Source organism: Armigeres subalbatus, chromosome 3 (assembly GCF_024139115.2).
Source record: "Armigeres subalbatus isolate Guangzhou_Male chromosome 3, GZ_Asu_2, whole genome shotgun sequence".
Taxonomy (NCBI): Eukaryota; Metazoa; Arthropoda; class Insecta; order Diptera; family Culicidae; genus Armigeres; species Armigeres subalbatus.
Window position 1 is genome coordinate 38,319,211 of NC_085141.1, and position 27,748 is coordinate 38,346,958.

Consider the following 27,748-nt stretch of genomic DNA (forward strand, 5'->3'; position numbering starts at 1 on the left):
GCAGTGAAAGTCAAGGCAGCGGAGGAGATGACTACGTCAGTTCAGCGGACGATGGAAGCCAACCAGCCCCCACCTTGAGGAAAGTTAAGGATGCCATTCAACAGCTAAAGACCAATAAAGCAGCTGGTAAGGATGGTATCGGAGCTGAGCTCATCAAGATGGGCCCGGAAAAGCTAGGCACTTGCCTGCACAAACTGATAGTCAGAATCTGGGAAACTGAACAGCTACCGTTCGTTCGAATCGCGTTCCAGTTCGTTCGAATCGCGCCGGGGACTAAGACAAGGTGATGGACTTTCGTGCTTGTTGTTGAGCATTGCGCTAGAAGGTGTCATGCGGAGAGCCGGGTGTAACAACCGGGGTACGATTTCCAACAGATCCAGTCAATTTATTTGTCATGGACATTGTCGGCCGAACATTTGCAAAGGTGGCAGAACTGTACACCCGCCTAAAACGTGAAGCAACAAAAGTTGGACTGGTGGTGAATGCGTCAAAGACAAAGTACATGCTTGTGGGCGGAACCGAGCGCGACAAGGCCCGCCTGGGAAACAGTGTTACGATAGACGGGGATACCTTCGAGGTGGTCGAGGAATTCGTCTACCTCGGATCCTTGCTAATGGCGGATAACAATGTTAGTCGTGAAATACGAAGGCGCATCATCTGTAGAAGTCGGGCCTACTACGGGCTCCAGAAGAAACTGCGGTCAAAAAAGATTCGCCACCGCACCAAATGTGTCATGTACAAAACGCTAATAAGACCGGTTGTCCTCTACGGACATGAAACATGGACAACGCTCGAGGAGGACTTGCAAGCACTCGGAGTATTCAAGAGACGGGTGCCTAGGACCATCTTTGGCGGTGTGCAAGAAGACGGTGTGTGGCGGCGAAGAATGAACCATGAGTTTAAATTTTTTTCAGAATATGTTCTCGGTTATCCAAGAAATCCTTTGAGTAAAGCCTTGAGATCAACAGGCATAACCCAAGACCATCGGACTGCTTTGAATATGATACAAGCCCCTTTTAAAGCATATAATAGAATGTGTCAAAGGCGTAGGTTCTCGGTCATCCAAGAAATCACTGGAGTAAGGCTTCAATATCTACACCAGTGACCAAAGATCAATCGAACTGTTTTAAGTACGGTACGTGCCATTTTTGATGTATTTTTTTTATGTAACTTAATATTTGTTTTAAGGGGGCCCCGTAGCGTAGTTGGCTACACGTTCGCCTTATAAGCGAATGGTCATGGGTTCGATTCCCAGCCCCTCCACCAAACCCTCGTCAGTCGTCGGATGCGCTGCCCATACGGTAGCGTATTGGGAGACGCGCTTTATTGTCAGGGCTGCCTGATGACCACTGACAACTTGTTCTTCTCGGAGGCATTTCTCCAACGTACCCGGATAAAATGGCAACCGAACAATGCAACGATTATTGAATGCACGATATGGACAAAAAGGACACATTGGACTCACGATATGATGGACTGGCAACGACTATAATAATGGTAATGAAAATCTAAAAATAGATTCTGTGTGGATTCTGCACAGCAGAATACCACAGTAGATCTCGGCACAGTAGCGGTTAAGTAACACAGAGTGCCTGAACAAATAAAGGAATAAAAAAATTGTTTCTTAGTTGTTAATGTTAATATAAAATATATAGTTGTCCAATCCTAATACATTTTCATTAGTTTCTATATGATGACCCAAAAATTGACCTAATTGTTTTATAATACTATTCCTAGATGTTCTAATGAGGTTCTTCAATTCTGGGTAAATAAACTCCTCTGGTTCAATTCTTGCTAGTCTGGGTTCGATGCTCAGTAGTTGTCTTCGTTGGAATCTCCAGATGTCACAAACTCGTTGACAGCGAAACAGTTTGTGTATCGTGGTTTCTAATTCTCCTGGACACGTTTCACAATAGGGATTGTCCACTACGCCTCGTTGGTACAGCAGCTAACGATGTTTATTTTTTTGTGCATAACCACAAACCAGTTGGACTTCTGCACAGATCGCTTGAGACGTTGGTGTATTTACCAAATGAATTGGCAATTGAGCCAATTCCGTTTTTAATTGAGAGATGTAGTGGAACATGGCTGGAATAGGATTGTTTGGGGTTTGTAATAAACTACTCAAGAAAGGTAACTAGTGAACCAGACTTATTAATCTATTCAAAAGTAGAGCCTTTGCCTTTGTCTCAGGACAGTGAAGATTGAGGCCAACTCTGGACTTCGGGAGAATTACTTAGCAAATGGTACTCTTCGTAAGTTTTGCCCATACCAAATGAATTTTCTCATCTCTGTTCTAATTTTGTTAGCAAATTTTTTTGTAGGAGGGATGTTTGAAGCCATATATCATACTTTTGAGTTGATATAGGAATTAATCAAAATTATTTTTTGCACTAGATTTAACTTTCTTGGATGATGCAGCCATAAGCGGATGCGTGGACCATTTAGGACAGCTTGCCAGTTAACGTTCTGTTCTCTTGATTTGATCTTGATTACATTCGTTAAGTGTCCATTGACAAAAATGTTTGAATATGACTGACTCCAAATCTGAACGAGTAAGTCGACGAAATTCAAGTTGAAATTCATCCTATCTAAGGTTTGCTTAAAAAAATAGTGGCTTACTCGATCAAACGCATGGTCCAGATCGAAGGATACTAGCAGAATACAATGTTCCAATGACATTGACTCTCGGTCATCCAACAAATCGCGGGAGTTAGGCTTTTACGTCTACAAGAGTATCCAAAGATCAATCGAACTTTCATGATTATGGTACATGACAATTTTGATGTATAGACTAGATCACTAAAATGTGTTTGAGGTACAAGTTACTAGTCGTCTAAGAATTCCCTTTAAGATCTACCCGCGTAACTAAAGATCAATCAAACAATTTTCGCTGTCCTGGATTCGGGATTCAAATGCTTCGTAATATATCCCGATCGATATTTTTTTCATTTTTGACTTTTTGTTTCAAAACGATTTTATTCAATGATCAGAACTAAATGCCAGAAAATACAGAGTTCAAATCAAAACTGAATTCAATTTTAATTTTAATCGATTCTTCCGAAATACGACTTTAAGAAGCAAATAATATTACCGTTTTTGGTAAAGTAAAGTGCGCCTTTTGGAACAGATACTCGCCGAGTCCGAAAATACGCATTGGCTGTCGGTTGAAGTCGGCTTGATTGTTTTCATTGTTTTGAATATGTATAGGATTAAGACAGTTGCTGAGTTTGGATTCAATGCCCTTTTGAATTTTCTTTCAACAATTAGTTTGCAACACCTCGCTGTAAACGTAAACTGCGCAGCGGAAGCAAACTGAGCTCATGGCCAAAAGAGATTTTAAACTATAGAGAAAGATTGTCGCTTCGATTCCCTTTGCTCTGTTGTCCGAAACATGTTGGGTACAGAACTGTCAAATCGTATGGTTTTTTTCCATCTTCCCTATCCCAGCCAGCAGAAGTTGTTCCGGACAGCGACAAAACCCTAGCACCACAAATCAGACGAAAATTGTCACAGCAACTTGACTAGGACTGAATTTGGTCACACAGTTGCAGTTGGGCCCTCCTTAGCCGTGCGGTAAGAAGGTACCCCCAGGGGTACATGTACTCCAGGTTGAGAACCGCAGCTCTAGTTTATAACCTCTCTTCCAAAACCCCCTCACTCATGGCCGGCTACTGATTGATACTTCTGCCAGCAACTGCAACTCTCCCTCATTTTCAACAGGTTATGAACCCGAGAACGGTTCAGGGTCTACAACCTACTAGACTTTAGTGTCGATGCCAAGTGGCACATCGAGATCGTGGATTGGCTGCAAAACTGGAATCTATCGGGAAGTTGGAACGTTCGGTAAGTTGTTTGCTGGTTAGCTGGAGTTCAAGAAGACCTTTGGATCAAAACATCCAAGAGCTGGTCAGCAAAAGTACAAGAGAAGCGTCGGGCCAATGTACAGTCGCATATGCAGGAAGTTGTTTTGGAAATAAAGAGCTCAGGATGACTGGCTCAGAGTTAGGAGGGGCGAGGAGAATAGCAAGGTTTGCATAGCAAGGAGAAGTGTAGGAATATGTATTAAGTAGTGTGCGACACTTTGCTGTAGATGAGAGATGAGCAAAAAGTAGGTGCCAGTTGGATGTAGCTGCTCTTTGGTATATCAAGGAATGTTGTTGACGATGTGTTGTAGATAATTGTTGTTTAATTCAGCTCGGTCAACGGCTGTACTTCTTTAATTACCTAATCTTCACAAATCGTCGTAAGTATTTGGTAGGTATTTTGATTAAGACCGAGTTTCGGCTGGTGGTGATTGGCTCCCGGATGGATACGACAAACTGGTCGATCATTTTGATCGTCATCATTTCGCCTTCTTGTATTCGTCGGATCGCTATTTGATTTATAGATGAAATTATGATAACAAAAAAACGATTGATCTTCTATCTGATTTTATATCAGACGTCAAGATAGATTGAAGTCAGCACTTCAATGGACTATCATCCGTATTCTGGTTTACGTACGAACGCGCTTTCGAACGAAAGTTGATGCACATTCTCGTTTACGCCAGCAAATTCAAATGGGAAAATGATTCGAACGAATCTCATTTGCTCATAAGTTTCGTTCGTCCGCAAACAAGAATACGAGTGTATACTAGAAACGACAGAAAAGACTTGTTTATTATCACCGCTAATTGTTGTAAGGACGTCGTCGACATTAATTTTAAGTATTATTTACAATTATAATTTTTATTATAAAACGAACTAATTAGTCACATTATCGTTTGATTGCCATTCTCAAATTTGTTCCAATTCTGTTTGAACTACGATCTTGGAGTTATAAATAATATCACAAAAATGTCTATTATGGTGCACGTGCATCATTTGGATGAAATTGGAATTTAGTATGAATTTTTTTTCCCATTTTTGGCAACACAAAAATCCGGTCGTGTTGCCAAGATCAGGAAGGGACTGTATCCTAAAAAAGTTTACCAAACTGATTTGCCTTTTAATGATGCTCAATTATTCAATCTCAACTATCTACAAAGTCACTCGCCAAAGGTCTCAATCGCATGAGTAATGCGTGCCACCAACAATCAGTCAATCAGCCATCGAATATCCAAACGCAATTTGGCAAACGAAGCGGCAAAACAAACAGTTACGGAGGAATGTGTAGCTAACCAAAGAGCATGCCACAAGCAGCCGTTCAGGCAGTATCATGGCTGGTATAATTTGTCAAATGATGCAAATACCGCTGTCAATTTGAATAATTAATAACACGGTCTCCACCCGTCATCAGTCTTCACTCCCGAAAGCACTGCTGCTTCCCAAAGCAGTTAATCAAACAGTGAAGCATCCTCGCCTTTAAAGCCGTGTACCATCTTGAACACTCGCACAGCGTGAAGCAAACGTTTGCTAAGGCGTTGCCTACGGCATCATCCGCAGCATCTTTGGCATGTGTTCATAAATATTTGAACGAAACTTTCGACGGTTTGATAGGCTCTAATGATTCCACGCGGCATCGCCCACCGCCCACTGACTTCAACTGATAAAGTCGTCCCCACGAGTCCTCCTTCCTCTCACTCTTGATTTACGACTGCGGATTGTTTTCTGTGCCGTTTGGTTGGCTGTCTTCCGAGCGATAAGAAAGATACAGTTCGACTCACATGCCACCGAAAGCAACGTGCCACTTTGCCATCAGTTAATTAATCATGACACACACTTCGATTGCGATTACTCCCACAAGGACTTTTGCCTGCACTCTGGCAAACTGGTGTGGGGACAATTATTCTCCCCCACAATCGTATGTACAAGCGGGGCCAAATAGGGGGCGTGCCGAGATAACAATGTTACACACTGTCGCAATACGCGATGAGTTATAACGACAAATTGGATCTAATTTCAAGAGACTTATGTTGGGCGAGTGCCAGTTGATATGGGTGATTGCCTAGCGGTAGGCGCAGGTTTGAGCTAAATTTGTTCATTGGAAACGAGTCACAAAAAGTACACACGCTAAGCCTGACTAACGCAAAATTGCGTCGAACGAGAATCTTTTTTTTTTTGTTGAAAGTGGAACAAATTAGAAATTGGGGAAATGTTAAAATTTAAATGAAATGATTATTTCACGAGAAAACAAAATCGTTTCCATCGTATCGAGGTCTCGTCGAGTGGAGGGTTTGTTTTCAACACGTCTGGTAGATTTCTGTTGAAAAACATGTTCGGTTTCCATGAAAGGTTAATGTGTAATAACTTAGAGGATGTATACCAATCGTTGGCAAGCCTTTTTCCAAATTGAAAGATATAAATAATGAATATTTCTCCTAAAACAGTGAGTAACGCTATTGATGTGTGATTTAATCATATGTGCTGACTGATAGGTGCTTCAACATAGGAAATCGAACGTCACCTGGATCTGCAGATTTCCCATTGCATGGAGCGATATCGATCTCGTCAAGCATTAAAGCCTGGTTGAAATCGTTGACGTTGTTGTGAGGAATCTGGAATGCCAGGAACTCGGATGCCAGGAACTCCGTTGTAGGATGTTTCCTTTGGAAGTGTTTCGGATATTATCTAAAGGGGAACATCCATAAATTTAAAAACGCTCAGAGGGGGAGGAGGGTTGCCTGAAGTCTAGCGATCCATACACAATTTTTAGATTCTTTATACAGAAAGTGTGACATAGGGGATGTGTTGAAAATGGCCAATTTTTGCGTTACGTAATTAATGAACCTTTCCTAGGAGGTGTACTGTAATTCAAAATGGTAGATACCATTTTGTAACACAATTCGGTTATCGTTTACTAGGTACTAATGCCCACCGAGACACCAACACAAGATTTGTTATTCGCCACCCGGATGGTTTAGCTGCACTCGTTCCTGGCGGCCTGGCATGCTAAGAGGAGATCGCCATGGGCTAGGATACGTTTCTATACCTTTTTCAAGGCACGAAGCGCTTTGCGCCTGCTCTTCACAGCTTTCTTCGTCGAGTCACTGTACCAGTCAGGGAAGGTCTGTCCGCTTCGGAACGCTGTTATTGATTATCCGAGATATGGTGTCGAACAGCTCGATGACCGTAGCCGGTGACTTGCTATCCCCAACTCTCTCGTCCACGTGTCTCCTATGAAAAATGGGTAAGTAAACCATCGTTCAGGACGATGAATCCGAACTCAGTGGCTGCACTGAACACTGTACTTCCTCTGATGTTGTTTGTACGACTACCCCAGGTGGTAGCAGTTGACATCGTCAAGAAGTATGGTGACGGCAGCTCTCTGCAGATTCTACGGAGTTTGTTCCCCGGGATGGGAAAATTTTCATTCGGGAGATGAATTGAGACAATGATAACAGCAGTCTTACTTCAATAACTGGAAAGCACTGACTGGTGAAGTTAAGCTGGGGTACATGGGGCACGTGACCCACCAAATCGAATGTTTTCCTTGAAATTTAATTAAAATTGAACGCCAAAACTGATCTGATCCAAAAAAACAGATTTTCCTAGAATTTCTTAAAGTTTTTTTTTTTTACTTTTTAAACACATCCAGAAATTTCTTTGGAAATTTCTTCGTAAATTCCTGTAAAAAAATCAAAATCTGTCCTTAAATCTATCAGGCACTTCCTTGGAAATTTGTTTTCCAGGATTTCCTTTGATATAAATAACTCTCTCTTACGCCATTCATTACTGTTGACATTCGTCCAGGAATCCTCCAGAAAAATTCTCTGAAAAGGCCTTTGTGAATACATCAAGAAATTCCATTAGAACTTTCATTTGCTTTTCTATAAACCATACAAAGCTCTCCTATAGGAATTATTACGAAAATTTATTTGAAAGATTATTTTCCGGAAATTTATAAAAGAACGAAATGGAAAATCCTAACGGAAATGTCAACGAAATTCTATCTGGATGTTCTCTTCAGGTAATGTAGGATTTTGTGAAGAGATATAGGAAAAAAAACTAGGGGAATATCCGAAGGTCTTAAGAAACTAATAATTAAATTGCTGGAGAAAAGTTCGAAGGAATTCTTGAAGGAAAAAAAATACCTCCTGGTTGTAAATCTGAAAAAGATAAATTACAAGGAATTCTAAAAGTTTTTTTTAGGTTTCCGAAAGGGATTTCTTAAGGAATTACTGAAAGAGATTATTTAATAAAATCATGAAATAATTGCAATTATTGAAGAAAAAATTGAAGGCCTTTCTAATTCAATTTTGCTAGGAATAAAGCAATTTCCAAAGGAATTCTCTTTAACAAATTTCTTAAAGGAAAGGAAAGGAAATTTATAAAGGAATTCCGGAAGAAATCCCAGAACAAATTTGTAAAGGAATTCTTGAAGGAATCTTTAGAAAAATTACAAAGGAATTTCGGGGAGAATTTTCCAAGAAATTTCGAAAGGTATTTCCGAAAATAATTGGGACTTACCGAAGAATTCCTAAAGACATTTCCGCAGGAGTTCTACTAAAACTATTTCCGAAGGAATTCCTAAAATAATTTCACTAGGTATTCCTGTAGGAATTTCCGAAGAATTTTCTTAAATAATTCTCAAGGGAATTTCCAAAAGCATTTCTAAAAGGATTCGTGAAAGAATTTCCGAACGGAATTTTCAAATTAATTCCTGAAAAATGATATTCCTCCAAAAATGCTTTTGAATAGTCTTGGGATTTTTTCTGAAAATCCTTCGGAAATTACTTCTAAGAAATTACTAAATCCAGAAATTTCTTAAGAAATTCCTTACAATATTCCTTCGAAAATTCAAAACATAAATTATAACAATAATTTCTTCAGTACATACAACACCCACGGAAATCGTTTAGGGCATAGCTTCGAAAGTTTCATTAGGAGAAATCCGTCCGAATTTTTTTAGGAATACCTAAGGAAATTACTTTTGAAATTTCTTGAGAAATTGATTTAGGAATTTTTTGGAATATATTTTGAGAATTCTGCCAGTACTTTCTCAAGAAATACCTTTGGGAACTCTAGGAAGAAAATTCCATCCAATTTTTTCTCTAGAATTTCTTCAGAACTTTCCCCAGAAATTCATTCAATTTTTTTTTTCTAGGAATTCCTAAGGTCATTCCTCCGAAGTTTTTAGCAACTCTTATAGAAATTCCTTAAAGGATCGATAAAAATTTACGTTTATCGTTTACTGAAATTATCAATCCCCCTCCCCCCTCCTGTCACAAACTGTCACAAATCATTGACCCTTCTTCCCCTTGTACGTACATGTGTCATTTTTATTTTGGCGATTGTTTTGGTTTTTCTTTTTTGTACACTATTTTAACAAAAACATAGTTTTTTCTTCTTCTTTTTTTTTCCTTTATTAAATGTGAATTTTAAAATTTTAAGTTCTTCACTCGCTGAGAACACCAAGGCCAGGGGCACATTTGCAAGGGGAGGGGCAGGATGATCCAACCGTGGGACCTTCCAATGGGAAATTTAAATTCAAATGAACTTAATATTACCATTTTAAAACTTAATACTAACACTTTAAAATTTGAGTAGAAGTAGTTAATGACTAAAAGTGGTCGACGAGAGGAAACTATGACGTAACATAACAGACAATAAAGTTAAAATAATCCAACTACCGGAAAAGAAGTACGGAGAATCCAAGTAAACCTTGGTGGTAATAAAATAGGTTCAGGTGACGTTAAGTGCGCTGCTCTCCGGAGATAATTCAAATGGCTTGAGGCAGGAGACTCAACCCAAATGTCGCGGTCAAGCCTTTTATTCAGGGGTGCGAATTCTCAATCTCAGTGACTGAAATTTGTTGGATATTGATACCATTCCCTCTTCACACTCACTTCCTAGCAGTGAAAACTGAAAATGGTTAGCAGCAACAATCAAAGATAAAGTAAACAAAAGACCTCTATCCTCATTGCACACGCAGCCCGCACTGACAGTCTATTCAGTTCACTCGCTGCTGAGTGAATGCGACGGCCTTATATAAATGCATGGGTGAATAGGGTATCCAATCATGGTTTGAACTAGTGAAAAGCGTATCATGGTTTGAACCATTTTGAAATCAGTAGAAATTACCATCTCATTGGCAGGAAATGAACCTAAAACAGTATGAATGGCATATTTAGGTATACTGGAAGTGATAGAGTTTATTTAAACATTCGTACATATTGTTTAAGTAATTAAATAAAGCGATTTAAAAACGTCCTGAATTTGCGCTAAATCCCCCCACCAGTGGCATAATTTCAAAAAGCTCGTAAAGGACGCATTTTATTACACAGGAGTGAGATCAATATACCAAAAGAACGCTATTTTTATCTGTAATCGATTGGCATCATCATACAATAGAGAAACAGTTATAAATAGCTAAAATAGTAACATTTATACAAGGTAAAAACTGATCATGGTTTGAACTAAATTCGTATCATGGTTTGAACTTGTAAATGCAGTCATGTTCTGCTGCAGTCCGCTAGGAGCGCTGCATGTGCCTAGCAGGAGCATTTTGTTTACATTTCCAATACGAAAAAATAGAAATTTTCATATCGATAATTTAGACGATTTTCACACGTTTCGAGTTACTAATCTAATGCGAGAAGATGAATAGTAAAACGAATTTGCATTTCTATAGATTTCATGCATGTGATTAGTATTATATTTAGGAGCAGCTGGCTGCTGCAGTAGTTCAAACCATGGTACGAATATAGTTCAAACCATGAACAGTGTAGTTCAAACCATGGTACGAATCAAAGTTATGTAATTATGAGGTTTTTTCAATGAAACTAAGCATAAATTTGTGCACCCAGGATGTTTTTAGAAAGATAATGAACTACGCTTCCATATAAACTAAAAATCGCAGTTCTAACATGTCCCTTTAATAAAATAGATCAACTTTGTTCTGCCGGCTCATCTGAAACCCGCCATTTGGTTCAAACCATGATTGGATACCCTACTATCACTTGAAAGACAATGACAGGAAATTTTGTGACGAATGATCATCAGCTTCAGCCCGCTGTTGGCAAACCGAGTTTGCTGAGCTACTCCTGCTTTGTCGTTATGACTGAAAGGCACCGTCATAGGCAAAGAGTAGCAGAGAAAAATACAAAACAAAAGAATCACACTCAGCAGGCATTGTTGATAAATTGCACCACTGCTCTTATTCCCTCTGGCCCTGGCCATCCGAATTCGAAATGGAAATGGAATTCCGAAAATATTCCAATATATCGGTCCGTAGTTACAAGTATACAGAATGCCGGAGAATGAATTAAACAATATCAGAACGCTGGATATCAGCTTTAGAGCACTGAAATTGTTGAAATTGCTGTAGTAAAAAGACCAGGGAAATAATGGCTATGCGAGTGAGGCGACAGTAATGGAACTGGGGAAGTGCGACGTCCCCCCAGCTGACCTTGTTAAAATCGGTGTTAATGTTGCGAGGGACTCAGAACCCGGTGCCCGGTCCAGGGACGGAAATCTTCGTTTTATTATCAGTTGCATCGATGCTCAGTAGGCAGCTTCGTCATTGATTCGTATTTGTTTTGATCAGACGCTCGGCAATGCAGGCACGAACATCTCGCAGCATACTGTCAAACTTCCATACCAAATTTACCGCTCGATCCTCAATAGCCGACTGATAATTGAGCGTAAAAAATGAATATCTTCCGGGGCTGAAATGAATATTTTGAATTGCGGTTGATTTACACCGATACATGATGATTATTTTACTTTATATACTAAACAGATGCATATATTTTATGAATCTGACTTCAAAATGTTGAATCCATGCACCGCAGTATGAAATGATATTCATATTTTGAGATTTCAAATTGAATATCAATGTGCCAAGCTGAAGATTCATTTTGACACCGCACAAAACAACGTTGACACCGAGAGTCGACACTTGCTGCTGTTTGTGCACATGCCGTCCTATTCATTCGCACATTCAAATTCGGGAAGGACTAGCAACTTAATTGTGTGTTGGATGTCAGCTGTTTGAGTGTAGTTGAAATGACTTTTTCTGTCCCTGGGCCCGGTCACTGGAAAGGTGGGGACTAATAGCCTTTGGGTAACCAAGGAATGCCCGAAAGCCTCGAGTTGTTGGATCTTGCTCGCAAGATTGATCTCGGGGTCCCAGTGAAGCCGTTAAATTAGTTTGTGTAGACCCCCATCTTTTAAGGTCACTCCTCACGGAATCCAAGTTTCAAAGGGCTCGCGTTTTCGGGGGCACACCACTCGATACGGAGTCGGCGCACAACTGTCATTTTTGTTGATTTAGCTTTGCTGCGTCGCACGGCATACAAAAAACAAGGCAAGCTCATCACGTATGTAAACAAACAGTTTGAATGTAAACATGTGACGTCACTACTGTCTTCACACAAGCTGGACCTGAGATGAGATAAGACAACTCGGAGCTGAATGCCTTCTCATAATTTAAGATCGCTCCACGCGACGGGCAGTTCCAGTGCGACCATATTTTTTTCACCAACTAAAAATCAACAAGAGGAATTAATATATATCAATAATTACCTAATTCTGATCAGTTAACCTGTATTCCTCAATCGCTGTATAATCAGAATGATGGAAATAATGTTTTAATTCCATTTCGCGTTCAAATTGGCAATGAAAAAGTTTGTTCTTGTTAATTTATTACTTTCAAATCTTAAGCTGAAAAATTCCCGACTACTAGCAACACCACGAAATCAATAACAAAGTACCCACCTGCAAAATAAAGCAATGCTTTGCTTGCCGGCGTCTGTCAAATCGCCCAATAAAAATTGGTCTTTTCTGACAGGCAAATGGTTTCAAAAAGGGACAGTGAGATGTCTTATCTCATCTCAGAGCTGGACCAAGGCGATGCTCTACGGTCGCAGCATGCTTAAGGCCTGAACGCAATGACAACGGAAACGGAACGGCAACGGAAAGCGGTTGTCAAATGAAATTTTGGCTGCATGCAAATCAATCGGATAGCTCGCAATGATGACGGCGCGGGAAAAGCGGCTTAGTACTAAAAGTACTAAACCGCGTTTGGTTTTCAAAAATATCAAAAATAGCGGTAGCGGCAATCATTTGAAGTTGTGAAAATGGAGCTATCAGACGATGAACAGATTTTAGTTTCGCAGAATTTCAATAACAAATTAATAAACTGTATCAAAAAGTTTCCAGTTATTTTTGCGAAATCCGAAAAACAGTTTCGAAACAACATTAAAAAAGATGCGGCATGGCGAAAAGTTGCTGAGGAAATGCAAATGTCTGGTATGTAAAAAAAATCTTTGTATCTTTTTTTGTGTCTAATGAATCAATTTTATCTCCCAGAGAAAATGGTGAAAAATAAATGGAAGAATCTACGCGATAGATTTGTAAAAGAGCATCGGGAAGTCACCTGCACGTAGTAGTAGTAAAATTCTTCTTTATTGTTTCATTTTCTGTTCTACAATTATTTTTTACATGTACAGTGCTCGGCCGGCTTGGCCCTCCAACTTCAATTTTAAATTTTTATGTTTACATTGTTATTTAAGTGTTAATATGATATATCATGACGGCCTTTAGGAGGCGCTGGTGTGTTTTTTTTAAATTTGATAACCTAACTACTATGTACACTAATATTTACAATAAGAAATTTGATAACCTAGATTGGAACCAGCGCCCTAATTGGAGCCTGATCCGAATGCAAGCAACGGACCCTAAACTTTTCTTTACACTCACCAAAGCGTTCATGTAAGGTTTTTATTCCGGCCAGACGGTGGACCTCGGATGTTCTTGTCCTGGGAGGGGTGTTGAGGATCATCCTCAGGAATTTGTTTTGGACCCGTTGAAGTTTGAGGTGGTGGGTTTTAGCGCAGCTCTCCCAGACCGGCATGCCATATTCGATCACAGGGAGGATGATTTGCTTGTAGACAACAAGCTTATTTTTCAGGGACAATGACGACCGACGGTTGATCAAAGGGTACAGTAGTTTCAACAAGACGTTACACTTTGTCACCGTTTTGTCAACCTGTTGCCTGAAAATAAGCTTGCTGTCGAGGGTCAAGCCAAGGTAGCCGGCCTCATTGGCCCATTCCACGGTCGTGCCATTGAGGATGATTTTACAGTCCCCAGGCGGAACAAGTTTAGGGGATTTGGAGTGGGGGAAAATGATGACCTGGGTCTTCGCCGCGTTGATACAGATCTTCCAGCTGGTGAGGTACTCTGTCAGGGCATCCAGGCCTCGTTGGAGTTTTGCCACTAGCGCTCTGATCACTCTACCGTTGTAGACGATGGAGGTGTCATCTGCGAACAGAGACAGAATGCCGCCTTCTGGAGGTTCTGACATGTCGGAGGTGAACAGATTGAAAAGCAGGGGCCCGAGGATACTACCCTGGGAGACGCCTGCGACGATGTTGTGCGCATTGGAACTCGCTCCGCTGATTGAGACCCGGAATGTCCTTGCCGACAGGTAATTGTTGATGATTTTCACCAGGTAGCTGGGAAGATTGTAGCGTTGTAGTTTGTACACCAGGCCATCATGCCATACATTGTCAAATGCCTTCTCGACATCGAGTAAAGGCCATGGCGGATGTTTTGAGACAAACTTGTTCCGTCTGACGACGTTGGTAACTCGAGTCAGTTGGTGTACAGTTGACCGACCGCGTCGGAAACCAAACTGTTCCTCGAGTAAGATGTTGAGATTTTCGGCAGACTCAAGTAACCGATGGTGAATAGCTTTTTCGAATAGCTTGGATAACCCTGAGAGAAGGCTGATGGGTCGATAACTTTTGGGGGAGGAAGGATCCTTCCCAGGCTTCCGGATGGGGATGACTTTCGCTGACTTCCAGGACGATGGGAAGTAGCTAAGCCGGAGACACTGATTAAAGATCAGCGAGAGGTGCTCAAAGAACGGAGCACTCATGTGTTTGAGCTCGAGATTCAGGATGCTGTCGAAGCCTGGGGCCTTCATGTTCTTCGACGATTTGATATAGGCCGTCAATTCGTCAGCTGAGATCTCCAACTCCTCCGAGAAGTCGTTGGGAATCAAATGGATGTTGTTAGCATGCTCGTTGACGGCTGCTTCGTGTGGACTGACGATGTTCTGCCCAAGATTGTGTGAGCTGACGAAGTGACGACCTATTTCAGCGACCTTCTCTGCAGGAGTTATCAAGCGATCCTTAGAGCCATTATTGTCTAGTGGGATCAAAGGTGGAATGGGCCGAGGCTTGGATTTTAGAATTTTGGTCATTTTCCAGAACGGCTTAGCATAATCTGGGAGAGTGCGGATCTTATTCGAGAAGTCGTTATTTTTGAGGTCCACCATTCTGGCCTTGATAATTTTTGTGATTCGATTGCAGCGTGCCTTAAGCTCAGGCAGTCCAGTACGCTGAAACTGCCTGCGAGTGACATTCCGCAATCGAATCAAATCTTTGGTGAGTGTATCGATGTTTAAGGAGTTGCTTACCTGCCGAGCCGTCAGTACGTGTTTCTCTCGGGCCGCCGTGATCGCCTCCTCGATAGCGCACAGCTGGCGGTCGATACTTTCCGGCGTCTCCGGACGCACCTCGTAGTCGACGGTGTTATCGACGCACTGCTGGAAACGCTGCCAGTTCACTCGGTGGTAGTTCCGCCGTAACTGCTGGTGCCGATTGACCGAGGAGCCCAGTTCCGCCACCACCGGATAGTGATCCGAACTGAGCTCCTGGTATACAACCGGCTGCGAGACGTGGTCACTCAGGTTTGTTACGTAGAGGTCGAGCGTTGCGTGGGCAGCGGACCGACTCAGCCGAGTGGGGAATCCGGGCTCAGGATCGTGTAGTGGCCTTCCTCCATGTCGTTGCTCCAGATGGTGCCGTTTCGATTGCCGCGACTGTTGCCCCAGGCTTGATGTTTGGCATTCAAGTCGCCGGCAATGATATACTGGCCTTGCCTCCGCGTCAGCTTGACGATGTCCCTCCGAAGGGCAGCCGATGATCCATCGCCGGCTTTGGCTTGCGTTGGACAGTACGCCGCGATGAGCGCGATTGTGCCGACCGAAGTGGTGATTTCGACACCGATGGCCTCGATGACACTGAGCTGGAAGCTTGGAAGCAGACGACAGTTGATGTTGTAGCGAAGAGCGATGGCCACACCACCTCCCCTGGTCGGCCGGTCGAGTCGCACGATGCGGATGTCCGGGATGTTGATGTTCACCTCCGGTTTTAGGTGCGTTTCGGTGATGAACGCCACGTCTATTTCCTTCTCCTCAAGGAAATCCTTCAGCTCGATTGTTTTGCTCTTTAGCGAGCAAGCGTTCCAGTTGACCAGGCCCACCCTAGCAGCCATTTTCAATGATGAACATGCCAAGTGTGAAGACCTGGTCGAATCGGGTTTTGCAGCCGCGCAGTCGAGTGGCGAGCTGCGCGAAGATCGGCATCAGTTGCTCCGGAGTGTACAGCGGGGCAGATTCTTCCGGTGGGACGGCTTCGTTTTCCGACTGCCGACGCGGGGGGCCATTCGCTGGTGGATGGTGCCGACGATGCTGGAGCTTGGACCGATGCAGCTGCCGCTGCCAGTCGCTTGTGCGGCTGTAGCGGTGGGAGTATTGGAATCATACGACGGGGAGCCGGGATGGCTGGAAAGTTCACCTCGTTGATTACAGGAACACGGTTCTTCTTCGGAATGGTCCTGGTGGAAGCCTTCTTCCGAACTTCCAGGAACTCGGCTCGCTTTGGGCAGCCCTTTGTGGTGGCCCGATGTTTGTCGCAACAGTTGGCGCACTTGGGACCAGCCACCTCCATTTTGTCGCACTCATCAGTCAGATGGGGTTCGCCACACTTGTTGCAGCGCGGCTTCATGCGGCAGTTCCTGGTGCCGTGCCCGAAATTGAAGCAGTTGGTGCATTGCGTGACATCGCGGTGCACTGGCCGATATCGCTCCCAGTCAACGACGGTGTAATTTATAACGCCAACCAGCTTCAGGTCCTTCCAGGTAGTGGAGCCGTGCTCCAGATGGATCAGGTAAAGCTGGTCGCGATATTTCCTCGCCTTGTCGTGACGAGCGATCTTGTGGACGGCTACTGGCTTCAGTCCGCAACTTTCAAGCTCTGCTTGGAGCTCTTCCTCCTTCATGTCGTGAAGTCCTCGCAGCAAAGCCTTGAGCGGCTTCGTGCCGGGGTGGTCATGAGTGTAGTACTCATACTTGTGGACCTCGAGGAACTCCACGACGGATTGATGATGGTCCCTGTTGGCCGGCATCACTTTCACGCCCTCGCTGCAGAGCCGAAAAGTACATTTCAGCCCCTTAGCGATCAGCTGGCGAATTTTTGGGCGTAAATCCGGCGGATCGCCCTTCACAAACACGGGCGGGCACTTCTCCTTCCGCTCCGGTTGCACCTGCGGCAGCTGCGATTGCTGCTTCTTCCTCTTTTTCGGCGGATTGCCGGCGTCATCAAGCGGCAACGGCGAGAACACGTTGCTTTGCAAAAGCTGCTTGGAGGGTTACCCGCGCCTCCAAGAGCAGTGCGCTTAGGCACTTTTCCAGCGACCGAATCGGCCACCGAGTCTCCCATGACGGGTCCGGGAGAAAATAACGCCAACGCGACAAGCGAAAACGTAAACAGCGAAAGAACGAGAAAAAAAAACACTTCGAAAAAATGCGCGAGCAAAAAACACGTCCGTACGTGTTGCTGTCTCGAACTGGAATCATCACCTGCACGTCCAATTCTGGTGCTGGACAGGACGATGTGTATGTTTCAAATTGGCCACTATATAACGAACTACTTTTCCTCGCAAATCATTGCAAAAGCCGACCGTAAGTACATTCTGTAAATGATTATTTCTTTAAGATAATCAATCATTAAACAAATGTTTCCCAGGACTACCGGTAATTATGGCTTTTCTGAGCAAAGTTCTTCAAATACACATCCGGAACAATATATGAATGAGTATGCCGAAAACGAGAATGGACCACCTTATCCAGACGTGGTACTTGAGGAAGTTGTACTTGACGAGACAGTGTTGGAGGATTCTCCGAAGACGACAGGTAGGAAGAAAAGGAAGACGGATATTGACGGCAGGATCCATACCATTCTGGACGAGGTGCAGAACATGGTTACTGTTCCTGACAGAAATAATTGTAAACGGCACACTTCATTTGGTACATATCTCGTCGACAGAATGGAAATGCTTCCATTGCAAGTTGCTCGAGATTTGGAAGTGGAATTTATTTCGAGAGTGAATAGTCTTTTAGATCTTCATGCAGATTAATAAATAAGAAATAAGCCATTGATTTACGTTATACTACAAATCAAAATGACAACAGAACTGAATTGAAATAAATTTTTTTTTTTGCATTGTAATCTTGAGTAAATAGTGTGATTTATCTGTTTTCTACGTTTTCTATACTTGACTATGCAAGGTGTACTTAAGCTTCATTTCATCATCATCTAAAAAGCGGTTCCAGTGTGCATTCTGATTTGGTGTACAAAATTCAAAGTATTATTTGTATTTTTGAAGCCAGAGAAACCCGACTGCTACCTATATGTACTTCTCTGTTCCAAGCACAACACAACAAGCATAAAAAACAATCTCTAGTGGAATTTCTGGTGAACAATCGGCGCATCCTGGAGCTGCATCGGATTTTTGACGAAAGTGACAATTTCTACTATAGTTTTTACTGATGAGCTCGGATAAGGCCAATAATTTGCATCGGAAAGGTGAATCTGAAGATAATCGATTTCTACTGGAACCAAACATGGTGAAGGGAATGGAGGCTGTTCGTCATTCTAGAATTCGATCAGATCGAGCAATCCGTAATAGGGAATAGATGGTTTACGATACCGATACTGATTTATTGAAGTCGACCTTGAAACATATAGACCACCACACTTAGGCTTGATCGAGTTGAATAATATATCCGACTAGCATTCGAAAAGCATTTCAAACATGAACTGCGGCTGTATCAGCCGGTTTGTGTCATTAACCTGGTGGAACAAAGCGGCAAGGATATTGCGATTATGGAAGTTAATAGCAATTACGTGGATTGTGCTTGATAGGCTTCCATTCGCGAGATAGCTACAAAATCATTTGTAATTGCATCAGCATTGTCTCATCGGTAAGGAAATCAAATAAAAAATGTGTAACGGTTTTCACCTAATCATATTTTTTTAGGATGAAAGAATCCCACGTACTGTAAATGAGCACAATCCGCTCACCATGACGACATTCCAACTGGTTTGCAACGCTTTGGTCCTGCTGCAGCTCGTTGGGTCCCATCAAGAAACTCGGTCAATTTTCCAGGTAACTAAACTAATATTCCATTATTCGATATATCATATCGGTTCCTATGCACCTCGTCTATTTGTGTAACACAGAATGACTTCGTTGAGAGTGATCGAAGGCCTTCCAGTATTTTGAATTTAATGCCTCAGTAGGTCCGAATAGGATTTTTAAAGAACACCTTATTTTTAATTGTGGGTTCGTAAATTTCATGTGGGTCCGAATGGCATCCCTAATAAATTTTCGGATTCCCTATGTATTCCTTTTGGAATTCTTAATATAATTCTTTATGTTTTCCAATGGAATTCTTTATTCTTAATAGAGCTCAAATTGAGCTCACAATTATGACTAAAATACTCTAGATTTCAGTGATACCGGGAGGAATCCTCTAGGGATTTTAAAAGGCTTTCACAGAATCCAAAAATAATCCTCTAGGTATTCCAAAGGCAAACAATAATTTTAAATACAGCCTTTCTGAGATGCTTAACGAAATCCTTCAGATATTTCTAAAAGAACACTTCAGATTTTTAATGGAGTCCTTCAAAGATTCCAAAAATAGTTCTCCTGGAATTCTTAGTGATCCCGACTGGGTTTCCACAACAGCATATGTACATCAAGGATTCAAATGTATTCTTCTAGCGCTTCTGAATAGAGCCTTTCAGAAATCATAGAAAACCCTAGAATTCTCTATTGATTTCAACCATGAATTCTCATAGATTCAGATCGGAATCTTCCAACTATATCGAATGGAATTCTTAAGGTAATCCAACGTGACTTCTCCGTGAGATGGATCGTCGCGCAACCTAGTATTCTAAAATATAATCCTCTATCGATTCCCGATGGAATTCTTCTGAATCCTCCAGCGTTTCTCAATAGGATTTTTCAGGGATTTACATTGGAATTCTTCAGGGTATCACAATGGAATCCTTCAGGGATTACCCATACAATTTGCTATAATTCTCCAAAAATTCTCCGAGTAATTCTTCAGGAATTTTTTATGGAATGCTCCAGAGTCCTCCAGGGACTCCCAATGTAATCCATTAGCGAATTTTAATGCAATTCTTAAGGAATTCTCAATGGAATCCTTCAGGGATTCCCAATGAAATCATCTAAGGATTCCGCATAGACTTTGCCTGAATCCTCCTGAAACTCTTATTTTTTCAGGAATTTTCAATGGAATGTTTAAGTTAAGCAATTCCCAGTGGAATCCTCCACATATACCCAATATTTTTCTTCAGGGATTCACAATGGAATCCTTTAGGGACTCTCAATTGAAACCTTCAAGAATTCTCTGGGCATAAAAGTATCATCGTGTTAGCCTCATGATATACAAATGCAAAAATAGTAACTTGGCGTTCCTGTCCTGTCATTTAATGATAATAATAATAATAATAAGAAGAAGAAGATCGTTTAATTGGGAATCCCTGAGGCATTCCATTCCCAACAACCATACGTAACTGACAAAAGGGCTTATTTCGATGAAAATAGGCTTCTTCAACTAAAAGCCTAGCTTGCTACAGGGATTCCCAATGTAATCTTTCAGGAATTCCTAACAGAATTCTTCAGGAATTCTAAACAGAAAGCTTTATGGATTCCCAGTGGAATCCTCCAGGAATTCACTTTTCGAATTTGCCAGAATCCTCCAAGGATCCTCAATAAAACCCTCAAAGGGTTTCCAGTAGACACTTTCAGGGATTCCCAGTAGAATCCTTCAGGTATTCTCAGTGAAATTCTCAAAGGGTTTCCAATACACACTTTCAGGGATTCCCAGTGTAATCCTCCAGGCATTCTCATTGGAATCCTCCAGTAATTCCCAGAGCTATCCTGCAGTTATTTTCAGTAGAATCTTCTAAGGATTCGTAATGAAATCCTCCAGGGATTCTTAGTGAAATCCTCCAGAGATTCTTAGTGGAATCCTTCAGACATTCCCAGTGTAATCCTCAAGGAATTCGCAGTGCAATCCTTCAGTGATGTTCAGAGGAATCCTCCAGGGATTCCCAGTGGAATCATTTATCTAGTGGGATTCTCCCGGGTATCCCAATGGAATTTTCCGGAATCCTGCAGGAATTCCTAGTGGGATTCTCAGTAAAATCCTCAAAGGGTTTCTAGCAGACACTTCTAGGGATTCCCAGTGGAACCCTCCAGAGATTCCCAGTGGAACCCTCAGGAAATTTCCAGTGGAACCCTCAGGAGATTCCCAGTGGAACCCTCCAGAGATTCCCAGTGGAACCTCCAGGGATTCCCAGTGGAACCTTCAGGAGATTCCCAGTGGAACCCTCCAGAGATTCCCAGTGGAACCCTCAGGAGATTCCCAGTGGAACCCTCAGGAGATTCCCAGTGGAACCCTCAGGAGATTCCCAGTGGAACCCTCAGGAGATATCCAGTGGAACCCTCCAAGGATTCCCAGTGGAACCCTCCAAGAATTCCCAGTTGAAAACTCCCAGCGGAGTTCTCCAAGGATTCCCAGCGGAATCCTCCGAGAATTTCCAGCGGAATATTCAAAGGATTCCCAGCGGAATCTTCCAAGGATTCTCAGCGCGAAATCTTCCAAGGATTTCCAGCGGAATATTTCAAGTATTCCCTGTGCAATCCTTCCAGGATTCCCAGCGGAATCCTCCAAGGATTTCCAGCAGAATCCTCCAGGAATTCTCAGTGCAATCCTCGAAGGATTCCCAATGCAATCCTCGAAGAATTCTCAGTGCAATCCTCCAGGAATTCGCAGTGCAATCCTCCAGGGATTCCTAGAGAATACTCCAAGGACTCCCAGCTGAATTTTGCAAGGATTCCCAGCGGAATCCTCCAAGGATTTCCAGCAAAATCCTCCAAGGATTCCCAGCGGGATTCTCCAGGAATTCCCATTTATATTTGCAGTGGGATCCTCCAGGGTATCCCAATGTAATTTTCCGGAATGCTGCAGGAATTCCTAGTGGGATTCTCAGTGAAATCCTCAAAGGGTTTCCAGCAGACATTTCCAGGGATTCCGAGTGGAATCCTTTATGGGTTCCCAGTGGAATTCTTCATCGACTCCCAGTGGAATCCTCCATCAGTGTTTCCTAATGGAAATTTTCCGTAATTGTGCAGGAGTTCCTAAAAGGATTCTAAGTGGAATCCTCCAAGTATTCCCAGTGGAATCCTCCAGGAATTCACTTAAGTATTTCCCAGCATCCTTCAAGGATCCTCAATGAAATCCTCAGAGTGTTTCCAGTAGACACTTTCAGGGATTCCCAGTGTAATCCTCCGGGGATTCCTAGAGCAATCCTTCGGCGATTCCTAGAGCAATCCTCCAGTTATTTCCAGATGAGTTCTCCTGGGATTCCCAGCGGGATCCTCGAGGAATTTCCAGTGCAATCCTCCAGAAATTCCCAGAGAAACCTCCAAGGACTCCCAGCGGAATTTTCCAAGGATTCCCAGCGGAATCCTCCAGGAATTCCCAATGCAATCCTCCAGAGATCCTCAAGGGATTCCCAGTACAATCCTCCAGGGATTCCCAGTGCAATCCTCCAGGGATTCCTAGATCAATCCTCCAGTTATTTCCAGTTGAGTCCTCCAGGGATTCCCAGCGGAATCCTCCAAGGATTCCCAGCGGACTCCTCCAAGGATTCCCAGCGGAATCCTTCAAGGATTCCCAGCGGAATTTTCAAAGGACAACCAGCGGAATTTTCCAAGGATTCCCAGCGGAATCCTCCAAGAATTCCCAGCTGAATCCTCCAAGAATTCCCAGTGCAATCCTCGAGGAATTCCCAGTGCAATACTCGAGGGATTCCCAGTGCAATTCTCCAGGGATTCCTGGAGCAATCCTCCATTTATTTCCAGTTGAGTCCTCCAGGGATTCCAACCGGAATCCTCCAAGGATTCCCAGCGGAATCCTCCAAGTATTCCAGCGGAATCCTCCAAGGATTCCTAGCGGAATTCTCCAAGGATTCCCAGCGGAATCCTCCAGGAATTCCCAGTACAATCCTCCAGGTATTCCCAGAAAAACCTCCAAGAACTCCCAGCGGAATTTTCCAAGGATTCCCAGTGCAATCCTCGAGGGACTCCCAGTGCAATCCTCCAGGGATTCCCAGTGGAATCCTCCAGATTCCCAGAGAAATCCTCCAAGAATTACCAGTGGAATCCTTCAGGAATTCACTTAAGTATTTGCCAGCATCCTTCAAGGATCCCCAATGAAATCCTCAGAGGCTTTTCAGAAGGCACTTTCAGGGATTCCCAGTGCAATCCTCCAGGGATTCCTAGAGAAATCCTCTAGTTATTTCCAGTTGTGTCTTCCAGGGATTCCCAGCGGACTCCTCCCAGGATTCCCAGTGGAATCCTCGAAGGATTTTCCAGCAGAATCTTCCAGGAATTCCCAGTGCAATCCTCCAGGAATTTCCAGAGAAACCTCCAAGGACTCCCAGCGAAATATTCCAAGGACTCCCAGCAGAATTTTCCAATGATTCCCAGCGGAATCCTCCAGAAATTCCCAGTGCAATTCTCGAGGGGTTACCAGTGCAATCCTCCAGGAATTCCCAGAGAAACCTACAGGGATTCCCAGTGGAATCCTCCAGGGATTCCCAGTGAAATCCTCCAAGGATTCCCAGTGGAACCCTTCAGGAACTCGCACTTAAGTATTTGCCAGCATCCTTCAAGGATCCCCAATGAAATATTCAGAGGGTTTTCAGTAGACACTTTCAGGGATTCACAGTGCAATCCTCCAGGGATTCCTAGATCAATCCTCCAATTATTTCCAGTTGAGTCCTCCAAGGATTTCCAGCGGACTCCTCCAAGGATTCCCAGCGGAATTTTCAAAGGACAACCAGCGGAATTTTCCAAGGATTCCCAGCGGAATCCTCCAAGGATTCCCAGTGCAATCCTCGAGGAATTCCCAGTGCAATCCTTGAGGGATTCCCAGTGCAATTCTCCAGGGATTCCTAGCGCATTCCTCCATTTATTTCCAGTTGAGTCCTCCAGGGATTCCAACCGGAATCCTCTAAGGATTCCCAGCGGAATCCTCCAAGTATTCCAGCGGAATCCTTCAGGAATTCCCAGTACAATCCTCCAGGTATTCCCAGAAAAACCTACAAGGACTCCCAGCGGAATTTTCCAAGGATTCCCAGTGGAATCCTTTAAGGATTCCTAGCGAAATCCTCCAGGAACTCCCAGTGGAATCCTCGAGGGACTCCCAGTGCAATTCTCCAGGGATTTCCAGTGGAACCTCCAGGGATTCCCAGTGGAATCCTCCAGATTCCCAGTGAAATCCTCCAAGAATTACTAGTGGAATTCTTCAGGAATTCACTTAAGTATTTGTCAGCATCCTTCAAGGATCCCCAATGAAATCCTCAGAGGGTTTTCAGTAGACACTTTCAGGGATTTCCAGTGCAATTCCTAGGGATTCCTAGAGCAATCCTCCATTTATTTCCAGTTGAGTCATCCAGGGATTTCCACCGGAATCCTCCAAGGATTCCTCCAGGAATTCGCAGAGAAACCTCCTAGGACTCACAGCGGAATTTTCCAAGGATTCCCTGCGGGATCCTCCAAGGATTCCCAGCGGAATTCTCCCGGAATTCCCAGTGCAATCCTCGAGGGATTCCCAGTGCAATCCTTCAGGGATTCCCAGAGGAACCTCCAAGGATTCCCAGTGGAATCTTTCAGGAATTCACTACAGTATTTTACAGCATCCTTCAAGGATCCTTAATGAAATCCTCAGTGGGTTTTCAGTAGACACTTTCAGGGATTCCCAGTGCAATCCTCCAGGGATTCCTAGAGAAATCCTCCAGTTATTTCCAGTTGAGTCCTCCAGGGATTCCCAGCGGAATCCTCCAAGGATTTCCAGCGGAATTTTCCAAGGATTCCCAGCGGAATTCTCCAAGGATTCCCAGCGTCCTCCAGGAATTCCCAGTGCAATCCTCCAGGAATTCCCAGAGAAACCTCCAAGGACTCAGCGGAATCCTCCAAGGATTTCCAGCAGAAGCTTTAAAGGATTCCAGCGGAATCCTCCAAAAATTCCCAGCGGAATTTTCCAAGGATTCCCAGCGGAATTCTCCAAGGATTTCCAGCGGAATCCTCCAAGAATTCCCAGTGCAATCCTCGAGGGATTCTCAGTGCAATCCTCCAGGGATTCCCAGAGGAACCTCCAGGGATTCCCAGAGGAACCTCCATGGATTCCCAGAGGAACCTCCAGGGATTCCCAGTGGATTCCTCCAGGGATTCCCAGTGAAATCCTCCAAGGATTCCCAGTTGAATCCTTCAGGAATTCACTTAAGTATTTTCCAGCATCCTTCAAGGATCCTCAATGAAATCCTCAGAGGGTTTTCAGTAGACACTTTCAGGGATTCCCAGTGCAATCCTCCAGTTATTTCCAGTGGAGTCCTCCAGGGATTCCCAGTGGCATCCTTCTAGGATTCCCAGCGGAATCTTTCTAGGATTCCCAGTGGAATCATCCAGGAATTCCCAGTGCAATCCTTCTGGTGAGAAACATGTGAGAAGAAGCATGTGAGAAACTGAGAACTATTGTAAAATTTGTGAATATTCATTGTCTTTTTCTTCTAGATTTGCTGTTCGATGGATTGCAGAAGCGGTGCGAAATGTGGAAACTATGCAACGTTAACTAAAAAATGGCCAAAACACAGGAAAAGGTCAAGGACTGCTGCATCTAATCTTTCAACCTGGCCGAAATAACGTCTTTCATCGTCAGTCCCAACGAGTGTCCTAATACCGTAACCTGTCCCTAGCATTGCTTCACCCTTGGCATCCTAGTCATAGCGATCACAGCTACGCCAGAAGCGCCAAGTCATTCGAGCTTCAAGCGGGACGCTTGCGCTGTCTCCTTCGATCCTCAGCGATCCGAAATCATTGCACAAAATAGTTGAAAATTTCTCACTAAACAGCATATAAAATCAGCTTCATTGGATGAATCAATGAGTCGCAACTACGCAGGATCCGATCAATGAGCAGAACTCAATCAAGAATGTTTCTTCAAGTTCTGGTCAAGAATTGAAAAAGAAATGTTGAAATCATTAGGGGAAGGAGAAAATCCAGATTCTGGGCTGATAGATGACTGCTAAAATGTGCTACTGCTGCCAAAGGAAGGATTAGAAAATGGCGAAGAGTTCGGATTTTGCGTGTGTTTAAACCACTCCGGTGTTGATATAAAGATTAACAGGCAGTGTTTGCTACTGCCAGACTAACCAGATTATACGGACATTATCTCGGACTAAAAGGCACCTTTAAGTGTCCCTTAGTGGTGGCGCATTTTGTTATGCCGAAAAAGCAAAGAGCGTGCTCTGTCGGCTGGAACATAGAACGCTCAGAAAATAAACGGTCAATACGTCTATTTACAATGATCCCGATCCATAAAGTACCGTGATCGCCGAAGATCAGAAATTCGTCAATGTGTACTGAAAAGTACATGTACATGCAGTTGCCATTACCAGCTACCATGCGAAGGATTGTCATTACTCCAGTGAGAGTTCTTTTTTTTGTATCTCATCAACATTATCATCAAAAATTATTATCAAACATTATCAAAAATTAAAATTTCACTATTACGTGTATTATGTTTATTTAAAAAAAAACCCTATGCAATACACATTATATATATTTAGCTAAACATGTTCATGTCCTGAGTCCTGTAAGCAAGAGTACCGACATGTACCGCATTCGACCTGCTCGTTTGGATTTTGTATGGGAATGACAGATGAATTTTGTTCCAATTCTGACAGTGTCGACACTTTGTATTACACTCACTTTAGGTTACCCAAGTAAATAATTTGAATAATTTCATGGTCTGAATATCTTTTTATTATAATAACATATTTTTTCAATGCTATGTCTTTTGTTGAACTGCAACAGCATGCGAAGGTACCTGTTTATAAAAAAGGGGTGATTTCGATTTAAATTGGGCTTATTCTACGAGTCGAGTGACGTGAGGTGGGTCGATTTTAGCAATTCTCACGTGAGGTGACCTTGTTATTCAAATGGGGCTATACGACTCTTCTCACGTCATTCGAGCAATCTCACGTCACTCCACTCGTAGAATAAGCCCAAATAAGAGGTACCCATCTTGCCCCGAGTGCTGCTCTTATTTTACATAAGGGTTCCCTCAAACACACACATGACGTGATTGTTTGTCGCGTTGACCCAGTTATATAGTGTCTCTGCGCCAGTTACGTCGCGTGTGTTTGAAGGAATCCCCCATTTTTTCATCGTAGCACTTTATATAAAAGAAAGTTTTTTGAATGAACTGAAACAATTTGCCTTATCCACTTCTTTTCCATATAATGTTAAACGAACAGGCCCTATTATATGTATTGAAGACAAATGAATAACCAAAGAATTTGTTAACAAGTTTGAATTACGGTAATATCCCGATTTTATCACCCCCCTGGTGAATTTTGGGGTGATAAAACAGGGTATGTGACAAAATAGGAAAAAACATATTTTCATTTTTTTAAATTCATTCCACAATTATGAATCATTTTATGCATTGGAAAGACCAAATGCGTGAACGGTACCCGTTATTTCTTGTCGAGATTGCTTACAGAATATTTCCCAGGTACTCAGAAGTCGTTTATAATAAACTACAGGCGGTGAAAGTTATTTCATGAAAATCAATGTTATTTTTGGTAT

At 42.9% G+C, this 27,748-nt stretch overlaps 1 protein-coding gene and 1 long non-coding RNA gene across 7 annotated transcripts in view; one reads left to right on the forward strand and one right to left on the reverse strand.

Moving 5' to 3' along the window:
* LOC134227195 (low-density lipoprotein receptor-like) overlaps nucleotides 1–27,748 on the reverse strand; it is a 1,220,229-nt gene that overhangs the window by 856,446 nt on the left and 336,035 nt on the right. The gene's annotated exons all lie outside the window — the stretch shown is intronic.
* Nucleotides 18,285–26,681, forward strand: LOC134220454 (uncharacterized). Its single transcript, XR_009981908.1, has 3 exons — nucleotides 18,285–18,980; nucleotides 19,037–19,165; nucleotides 25,670–26,681. It is a non-coding gene; the product is annotated as an uncharacterized LOC134220454 (long non-coding RNA).